At 38.7% G+C, this 10703-nt stretch overlaps 1 long non-coding RNA gene across 1 annotated transcript; it reads right to left on the reverse strand.

The window, feature by feature from the left end:
- LOC110267582 lies at positions 9256–10454 on the reverse strand. The gene is made up of 4 exons (XR_002355352.1): positions 10367–10454; positions 9749–9892; positions 9471–9589; positions 9256–9347 (listed from the first exon to the last, which is right to left on the reverse strand). It is a non-coding gene; the product is annotated as an uncharacterized LOC110267582 (long non-coding RNA).

Below are 10703 nucleotides of genomic sequence, written 5' to 3' on the forward strand. Positions count from 1 at the left end.
TATTTACTCTAATACTTTTATTTGTATTTCATTTATGTTGCCCAATTGGCTTATGAACTTTTCATATTAAGATTTGAATGTTCTATTTATTATAATTTGAGGTATTTCGGATTCAAGATTTCTTTCTTTTATTTATGTTACTGTTGCTTCCCACCTGAAGGCATTTTTATTCAAGTAGAGTTTTCTCCCTTTTGGCTTTGGTCAAGTGATTGGTAACACTTGAGTTGTCAAACTCAGCAAGTGATTGAAATTGGCAGATTCTGATTGCACTAGGATTGCTCTAAAGCTAGTCTCTCCACAGGAGTTGACTAGGACTTGAGAATCAAGCTAATCAGTCCACTTAACCTTCCTTTGTTTAGTAAAGGCTGACCAAGTGGGATTAAAACCCAATTCTCTTCACATCTGATAAGGATAACTAGGATAGGAATTCCAGTTCTTCATACCTTGCCAAGAGTTTATTTTATAGTTATTATTATTTTATTTTACTTGTCATTCAACTAACTTTTTACCTTAATCCAAAACCTCAAAACACGCTTTTTCATAACCAATAATAAGAACACCTCCCTGCAATTCCTTGAGAAGACGACCCGAGGTTTAAATACTCGGTTATCAATTTTAAGGGGTTTGTTACTTGTGACAACCAAAACTTTTGTAACAAAGGTCGATTGCTTGGTTTAGTAACTATACTTACAACGAGAGTTTATTATAACTTCTAAACCATCAATCTTCCGCTCTTTCAATGGTTATGACCATGGGGTTGTCGTGTCCCGAGATGATACCAGATGCGTCCTCTTTAGTGAATGTGATTGCAGGGATGTCGGGTGCTTCTTCCTTTCCCTCGACATGATATACTTCTTTGAGATATCTTTTGCGGGATGATTTGGAGATTCCTCCCCCTGCGAATCCGCCGTGTATCATATGGACGTGTCTTTCCGGTGTACGAGGTGATCACGCGGTTCGTCCGATATCTTCGTCCCTTCGTCTCTTTCTTTGGTCGTCATCTCGGGTGGCTAGAAACCGATCTAGTTTTCCTTCCCTCACCAATTTTTCTATGATGTTCTTTAGATCAAAGCACTCCTTGGTGGAGTGCCCTCGCACTCGATGATATTCGCAATATTCATTCCAGTTTTCTCCTCCTCTTTTGCCTTTGAGTGGCCGTGCTGGGGGTATTTTCTCCGTATGGCAGACTTCTTTGTATACGTCGACTAGGGATACCCTGAGAGGAGTGTAATTGTGGTATTTTTTGATTTTCTCTCCTTGTCGATCTTCTTTCCTTTTGGATTCCTTGTCTTTATCTCTGTAGGGGACCCCGGATTTTGAGGTTTCTCCTAACTGAGCGTTTTCTTCCATGTTGATATATTTTTCTGCTCGCTCCTGCACTTCGTCTAAGGAGGTAGGGTACTTCTTTGATATGGACTGGCTAAAAGGTCCTTCTCATAGGCCGTTGATGAGTCCCATGATGGCGGCCTCTGTTGGCAAGCTTTGTATGTCCATGCATGTTTTGTTGAATCGTTCCATGTAGTTGCAGAGGCTCTCCCGATCTCCTTGCTTGATCCTTAGTAAACTGGGGCATGCTTGGTCTTATCTTTCTGGATGGAGAATCTGGCTAGGAAGTTTTTGGCCAGGTCGTCAAAGTTTGAGATGGACTTTGGAGGTAGGTTGTCGAACCATCTGATTGCTGTCTTCGTGAGAGTTGTTGGAAAAGCTTTGCAACGAACGGCGTCTGAGGCGTCGGTGAGGTACATTCTACTTCTGAAATTGCTGAGATGATGGTTGGGATCCGTGGTGCCATCATACAAAATCATATCTGGGAGTTTGAAATCTTTTGGAATTTTGGTTTTCATGATTTCCTTGGTGAATGGATCTTGTTCTTTGTGTGAATTTTCCTCATGAGTAGTCCGAGGAGCTTTGGATTTGAGATTGGCTTCTAATTGCATTAGTTTGTCTTCCAATTCTCGACGCCGTCGTACCTCTCTTTGTAGATTCTTCCCGACCTTTGGTTGTTGTTGGGTTTCTTTTTCAAGTTGATTTAAGCGGTCTTAAAGTGCTGCTATTACCTCTGGATTTGATGAGTTTTTGTCCCCGTTGGATTCTGGAGTATCCTTTAGGGTAGCATCCGCGTTCTTGTGCGGTGTTCTGTTTTCCAAATCTAAATCGTGGTCGTTGTCATGGTCGTCTGCCATGGTGTTGGGATGACTTCCAGGTTCCCCGGCAATGGCGCCAATGTTCCAAGGGTTACCTGAAACTAGAGGTCGATCTCGGACGAGATCTTCTGTACTACTCGGAGATGATGTGTCTGGCTGGCTGGTTGCGGCTGGAGCTGTTGTGTCCGACTTGTTGGACTGGCTGCACTTCTGATCCTTGGTTACCAGAGGGTGGGGGGTACCTGCAAGAGACTCCAATGCTTAAGTTAGCACGGGTATTAAGCAGGTTTATTGTAGAATCAGAATATGAGTTATACCTGGGTGTTCCAGTGTATTTATAGTAGTGTGGGCTGACCTTTTTGATAAGATAAGTTAGTTATCTTATCTTATCTTATCTTATTTCGAGTGAAGTCAGCTTATCTTCACGGGAACTGCCTTTATCTCTATAAGCTTGGATTGCCTTTGGATTTGGGTCATGTTCCTCTATTTAGGCCCTTTATTGGGCTTTCCTGTCGATTTGGCCAACCTCTTTGAGAAGAGGTCGGGTAGCCTGACCTGAAGAGGTCGGTCGCTTTGTCACCAATCATCCCGGGTCCGATAACTCGACCCAGGGTATGAACACCATCCTACATAACGTTCAAGTGGGTAAAATTCTTATCCCTAAGCTTTGCTTTCCCACTTGAATATGGTTTGATTGAAAATGATGGTCAACTTAGAGCTCTTTGTGGAGTTAAGAGTAAGAGAGAGTTGTGTAGTGGTTGGAAACATTCCTCTAAGTTCATGATGGTTGCATGCTCAAAGTTGAATGGCAATGGTTGGTGTAAAACCAATTTGCATGGGTCTAGGAAGTTGTTTGGAGGCTTCTTTGAGAATTCCAAGACTAAACCACCCGGATGGAATAATGATGACCAAATTAAGGACGGGTGTCAAAACAAAGTGTGGGATCCCGGATCGCACAAGGAGAATCAAATTTGGGAGCTCATGGTTTGTGAAGGACTCCATCAAAGCTTGAAGATATTAAAATTGAAGAATGGAGCTTGTTGGAGACTCAAGCGTTGGTGGATGTTCAAGGATAGCTTCAAGCACAAGCCACCTTAAGAGGAGCTCCCCATAAGTCCAACTTAAGGACAATAAACAAAAGTGCTAGGTGGGAGACAACCCACCATGGTAACATCTTTCCCTTTTTCTCTTTGTAAATATTGGTAAAATAGATTTAATTTCATGTTTTGATTGATTAGTTGAGTTTATCTGGGAGTCTAGTAGGTTAAATAAGGTTTTATGATGTTTTGGTAGCTGTTTGGAGGTTTGGAATGCTTGGTTTGGTGCAAAAGCATAGAAGAATTTTGAAAAACAGAGCACCACCCACACGCACGCGCACTCCACGCGTACGCGTGAATCAAGCAATTTGGGCCATCAATGCGCACGCACCATGTACGCGTACGCGTGGATTGAATTTTTCCACATCCCATACATTCACCCGAGAGTTGTGCCTGAAGTGTGCCAACTTTGTGCCCCAGGGCACGCGAATGCGTACCTTGCGCGTCCGCGTCAACTCTCTACTTCGCCAAGCACGCGTACACGTCGCTTCATTTTCATCAATCCACGCTTACGCGCACATGACGCGCACGCGTGAATCACCCTGTTTCACTCACCTTCTTTTCTTCTCCTCTTTCCATTTCTTTCCTTCCTCTCTTCTCTTTTCACCCTTCAAACATCATCCAACACTACCAATCATCATATAACACCATTTCTTTTAGTTAGTTAGTTTGTTTAATTTTTGTTTTCCATTATAAGTGTTGAATTACTAATCTTGTTTACTATTTACTGCTGCTGCTTATTAATAGGATGTTAGTCTAACATCATTGTTGTTAATTGTACTTGTTGGACATCTCTGTTGAGGTTGTATTTGGTTACTTGGTTTGGTCTTTTTCATGTTTAACACTTTTGAATACCAAGTACTTGTTACATTGCCTTCATGCATCTTAATTCTTTGAATGGCATATTTTGGCCACCATGCATTCATCATCTATTGTTAGGAAATTGTACATTATCAATGCACTTTTTTAGGATGCTTGTTCTGAGTGACCATCACCTATTTTATGCATTGAGATTGTGGAATTGTGAAATTGGATCGAAAGCTTACCTAGTGACATATTTTTGAGCTTTGTAAAGATTTGTGAGCCACGCTTGCTGTGTGATTGATTTCCAATTCTATCTTCTTTTTCCTAAGTCCCAGAGCATCCATGTGTTTCACCTCTATGTCACTTAGGTGTTGCAACAACTTCAATATGTGTCATTGATTGTTGTGTGAGTTTTATAAACCATTTTGTTCACTAAGTCTACCTACACATCAATCAATGTCCATGCATTATCCAATTTCACAATTGCTTGATTTTTGCTTGAATGCTTTTATGCTTCTTCACTACTTGTTTGGTTGCCTTAACCTACAAGTCTTTTAAAGTATCTCAAGCACACTAGAATGAGTGAAGTGCATGTTTTCTTTTGTGTAAATGTGACACAGCTTTTTATACTAGTATGTGTGTGTGTGTTCTAAACCGCGCGCAATTTTAGAACCCACACACCTATTTTTCATCAATGTCACACCAATTCACCCACTCAATTCTAGTGATTTACCTCATTCCAACAATTCACGCCTCCTTGCTTTTGTATTTTCTCATCTTAAGGTGTTTATTTTGTTTTTCATGATTGATGCACCATAAGCAAAAACAGAAGCGGGAGAAGAACACGCAGCACCGGTTGACCTACCAGCTGAAGGTAGTAACTCAGAAAGTCGCCGTACCCCCTTGCTCATCTTTGAGTGCACCGAGAACGGTGTAAACTTTTAAGTGTGGCGAGGTCCTCCGACCGCTCGGCATTTTTGGGTGACAAGTTTCTAATTCCAATACTTTTGCATTTCATTTTTAGGTCTTTTAGGATTTTTGGTTGCTTTGCATATGTATATAGTAAGCTTAGTCAAAATCATGATATTTTCCAAGGATTTTATCTATAGGGCACCCCAATTGAAAAAAAAAAATTTTAGAACTTGCTTGAATTATATACTTTGTAGATCATGTCTTGAGCTAAGAACACAAGCATGTAAGTTTTGAGGCTTAATTGTGTGTTTACATCATATATAACCACTTATTTTCATTCTTGTGTGCATTATTCTCTTCCTATGATTGTAATCTTTAATTTGTTTGATTCTATATGTCCATTATTTTGTGTATACATTCATTTATATGATTGAGGCCATTGTTCAAATAGCTCACTTACCCATATAGCCTACCTTTTATCTTCCATTGTTAGCCGATTTTGAGCCTATGTTTAACCCATTTGTTCTTAATTGTAGCACATTACAAGCCTAAGTGAAAAACAATAAATATCCCTTAATTTGGATCTTTGATTAGCTTAGGCTAGTGAGAGTGTTTATCATTTGATTTTGGGAGAGTTGGGAACATTGGGTAGAGATAAAAGTGTGTTTTTGTATTTGTGTTAAGAATCTTGGAAATTGGGTACATACTCATGTATTAATCATGTGTAAACCATATGCATTGATGTTCTTGTATATATATTTTAATTTGAAAAAAATTAATGAAAAAAAAATTTAATAATAAAAAAAATGAATGAAAATAAAAATAGAAAAAGAAAAGAAGAGAAAAAGAAATAAAAAGGGGACAAAAATGCCCCGAAGTAAAGTTCAATAAAAATCAATGCATATGGAATGTGAATCAAAAGAGAATGCATGAGTATGTGAAAAAGTGGGAATCATGGGTAGTTAGGTTGTGTATTAAAGTTGTATAGGTTGTTATATGTGTTTGGTGAGAGCTTAAGTTAATCAAAGATTCAAATCTCAAGCCCACTTGACCATATGTATCCTACCTTGACCCTAACCCCATTATAACCTATGGGAAGTCCTCATGATATTTGTATGCATGCATGAAATAATTGTTGATTGTTAGATGAAAACAAATCTTGGAAAGCATGATTAGGGGAGAATTGAGTGAATCAACCCCATACACTTGAGCGACTAGAGCGGATACACATCCGGTGAGGGTTCGATTGCTCAATTACATGTTTCCACCCATGATCATCCCTTTTCTTGCAAGTTTGTAAAATCTTTTTAATAATTCAATTCAATTGTGGGTTGAGTGATTGCTATTGCCTTAGCCCTTGTGTCTGTATATGTATTCTTGGAAATTAATTTATTTTGACTAATTGGATGCATTCATATAGATAGGTTGCATGTAGTTAGTTTGCATTGAATAAATGTTCATACCCCTTTTCTTGTCCTTCTTTATTCTTAGCATGAGGACATGCTTAGTTTAAGTGTGGGGAGATTTGATAAACCCCGATTTTGTGGTTTATCTTGTGCTTATTTTGGGAGATTTTATCACATTTTCTCACATTTATTCAATGAAATAGCATAGTTTTGCAATTCTCCCTTGATTTGTGCTTAAATGTGAAAACATGCTTTTTAGGCCTTAAAATAACTAAATTTAATTCACTTTTCTTGCAATTGATAGTTGGTAGATTTATATTTCTTGTACATTTTTCTATGCTTTCCATGCATGCCTTCCAAGTGTTTGACAAAATGCTTGGTTGGATGTTAGAGTAGATTTTGAGCATTCTTGGCTTGGAAAGAGTAATTAGGCAATCTTGAGTCATGAAAACCCAACTCATGTTGGTGATCTAGAGTTGTTAGCTAATATTGTTTCCATTGACGCTAATCTTTTGCTAATTTAATTAGTAAGTTGATTAGGACTTTTGGATTGAGATTAGCTAGTCTTATTAGACTTTCTCTCATGGAAGATAATATGGTACCTTCTTCCAATGTTGGAGATGACGTAATAAGATAAATTCTTGTTTATATTTGTGACGTGATTGATTAATCTTGTTTGACTTTCTCCTATTTGTTGGAGTTGACTAAATAAGATGAATTAATCATTGCATGACTAGGATAGAAAGCCTATGATCTTAATCTTTGCCATGAATGTCTCTCTTTATTAATTGCTTTTTTTAATTGCTCATTTTACTTTATTGTCATTTATTTTATTGCCCCTCTTATAAACCGAAAATCCCCATACCCCTTGGTGCACGAAATTGTGATCTCTGGTAATGGCTCCAAAAACTTGGTGCTCTAATCTCAATTCATAATTTGTCACAACTTCGATACAACTAACCAACAAGTGCACTGGGTCGTCCAAGTAATAAACCTTACGTGAGTAAGGGTCGATCCCACGGAGATTGTTGGTATGAAGCAAGCTATGGTCACCTTGTAAATCTCAGTCAGACGGATATAAAATAGTTATGGAGTTTTCGAAAATAAATAATAAAAAAAGGATAGAAATACTTATGTAAATCATTGGTGAGAATTTCAGATAAGTGCACAGAGATGCTTTCGTTCCTCCGAACCTCTGCTTTCCTGCTGCCTTCATCCAATCAGTCTTACTCCTTTCCATGGCTGGCTTTATGTAAGGGCATCACCGTTGTCAATGGCTACATCCCATCCTCTTGTGAAAATGTTCCAAATACTCTGTCACAGCACGGCTAATCATCTGAGGTTCTCGATCATGCTGGAATAGGATTCACCCTCTTTTTGCGTCTGTCACTACGCCCAGCACTCGTGAGTTTGAAGCTCGTCACAGTCATTCAATCCCAGAGTCCTACTCGAAATACCACAGACAAGGTTTAGACCTTCCGGACTCTCATGAATGCCTCCATCAATCTAGCTTATACCACGAAGATTCTGATTAAGAGATCCAAGAGATACTCATTCAATCAAAGGTAGAACGGAAGTGGTTGTCAGGCACACGTTCATAGGGAATGATGATGATTGTCACGTTCATCACATTCAGGTTGAAGTGCGAATGAATATCTTAGAAGCGGAATAAGTTGAGTTGAATAGAAAAACAGTAGTACTTTGCATTAATCTCTGAGGAACAGCAGAGCTCCACACCTTAATCTATAGAGTGTAGAAACTCTACCGTTAAAAGTACATAAGTGAAAGGTCCAGGCATGGCCGAGAGGCCAGCCCCCATGAACTAAGAACCAGGCGTCCAAAGATGTTCAAAGATACAATCCCGGATTCAAAGATTCAAAGATATCTAATACAATAGTAAAAAGTCCTATTTATAATAAACTAGCTACTAGGGTTTACAGAAGTATGTAATTGATGCATAAATCCACTTCTGGGGCCCACTTGGTGTGTGCTTGGGCTGAGCTTGAAGTCTACACGTGGAGAGATTATTCTTGGAGTTGAACGCCAGCTTTTGTGCCAGTTTCACTACAAGAAAATATGTCTATTGCCACGCTTTTAAAGCGTGGCAAAAAGTTGAAAAAAGCGTGGCGATAGCTTTTTGCCACGCTTTTTGAGCTACCGCCACGCTTTTGAAAGGGTGGCGTATGAAAGGGTGGCGGTTGATCTATCGCCACGCTTTTGGTGACCTATCGCCACGCTTTTTCTTTTGCCACGCTTTTTACAACTAGCCACCCGTTAAAGCATGGCCTATGTGGGAGATAGGGCCACGCTTTAAAAGCGTGGCCATAAGGGAGATACAGCCACGCTTTTGAAGCGTGGCGATAGGTAGAGATACGGCCACGCTTTTGAAGCGTGGCAATAGCAAGAGATACGGCCACGCTTTTAAAGCATGGCGATAGGGAGAGATACGGCCACGCTTTTAAAGCGTGGCCATAGCAAGATATACAGCCACGCTTTAAAAGCGTGGCAAAAACCTTGTTAAATTAAAAAAAAAATTTCTTTTCCATAATTGATCTTCATTGCTACACTATAATTTTCAATCCTTTTTTATTACCAAACCTACAAATATATTATGCAATTTTTATTACAAGACAAATCAAACAATAGTTAGTGACATATATAATTTACTATAATTGTTTTATACATTAAAAAATCCAAATACAACAAAGAGAATAATCCCAGTTAGTTAGTTAGTTTCAACAATTATGAAATGAATTGAAACTGTTTTGTGTATATACCTGATTTGAGGCATAGTTGAACCAAGCATCATAAGCAGAACCACCATGCCAGAGAAGACTTTTCAAGGAGGAATGTGAACCTGAACCACCACCTTCTTTTTCCAACTCTTCTCTCTCTTCTCTTTCAATTGTTTCATTCAGGCTTGACATCATGGTTTCTTCACCTCCTTGCTTCTGTCTTGACATTGTTTTTATGGTGATAAAGATCTGAAGAAGAAGAAGAAGAAGAGTTCACATTAAACAGTGTTAAAATCAAGACATGTACCAAACTCCATGATCAAAACACAAAAAGGAGATACCGAACCGTGTATGATAAACAGTAAAAGCTACCTAATCTTAGTCAATAATGTTGCTTTGTGATGAAAGGAAAGGTTTTTTCTTTTCTTTTTCTCCTCTCTTGCTGCTGATTGACAGAGAAAATCATAGGCTTTTTTCCCACTCTGATCCTACTACCAAATAGAATGAAGGCGTTAAATCCTAAAAATTATAACATTAAATTAATTTTATAACAATAATTAGGCTTGATAAAAATACCCATGTTGGTCTTCAAATTAAATTAATTAACATACCTTCCTAAAACTACATGGGAGCAAAATGAATAACCATACCTTCTGTCTCAGTGAAGGGTCAGGTAATTCGAGTACTTTTGAACACTGCTTCCTAATTTGATTTCTCTTTTCAATATCAGCATTCCTCTTCCTAATAAAAAACCATCGGACAAGGGGAATGGCAAAGAAGGAACCAGCATAAATCTGAAAATATTATCAATTCATCATTCAATCTATTGTGACAGCAAACCTAAACCAGTGTTAATAGACAATAAAATAACACCATCATCCTCAAGAAAATATCTATTGGGAATGAAAGAAGGACATAAAGAAGCTGTCAAACGCTCAAACATCTTTTATCAATAATTTCACATTTTCAATGCTTTCAACTTATCTCGTATTTAAAAGCCATAGCAAGGCAAGAGAAGCATTCATTGATGTTCAACACATGATGTTTTCCAACGACACCAATTTGCAGAGTCCAGAACTAAGTCTATTTTTTTTTCTTTTTGGGTCATGTTACCCTCAAATTTTAAGTCTCAGATAATATTTCTCTAAGCAACAGCATCAAATCATGGAATTAAATACTAAATTTACAGCAAGACATTACCATCAAATTCTCAAAATTAGCATCATCAAGAATTCTTCTATAAATTCAAAAAGAAAAAAAAATCATACCTGAAGAAGCGGAAAGATGTCTGCCACAAATTTAATGAAGCAAGGACGAAGGAGCAAAGCAGGGGCGAAGCCTACACGAACGAGCAAAGTTCAGAAGCATTACTAGAACCAGCGCCGAGAAGAAGAAGAGTGGCTGAATAGGGGCTTGTGACCTTCCTCACCAAAAGAGCATCAGCGCCGAGGAGAAGAAGATGAGCAGTGCCGAGAAGAAAGGAGCAGGGGAAGAGATATAGATCCAAGAAGTGGGTTCTACAGCGCAAAAGTAAGCCACTTCCACTTCCACAGAACCACTCCTTGGATGTCACCACCTTCATCTCATCACACGCCCACCATGCCA

This window comes from Arachis ipaensis, chromosome B10 (assembly GCF_000816755.2).
Source record: "Arachis ipaensis cultivar K30076 chromosome B10, Araip1.1, whole genome shotgun sequence".
Lineage (NCBI taxonomy): Eukaryota > Viridiplantae > Streptophyta > Magnoliopsida > Fabales > Fabaceae > Arachis > Arachis ipaensis.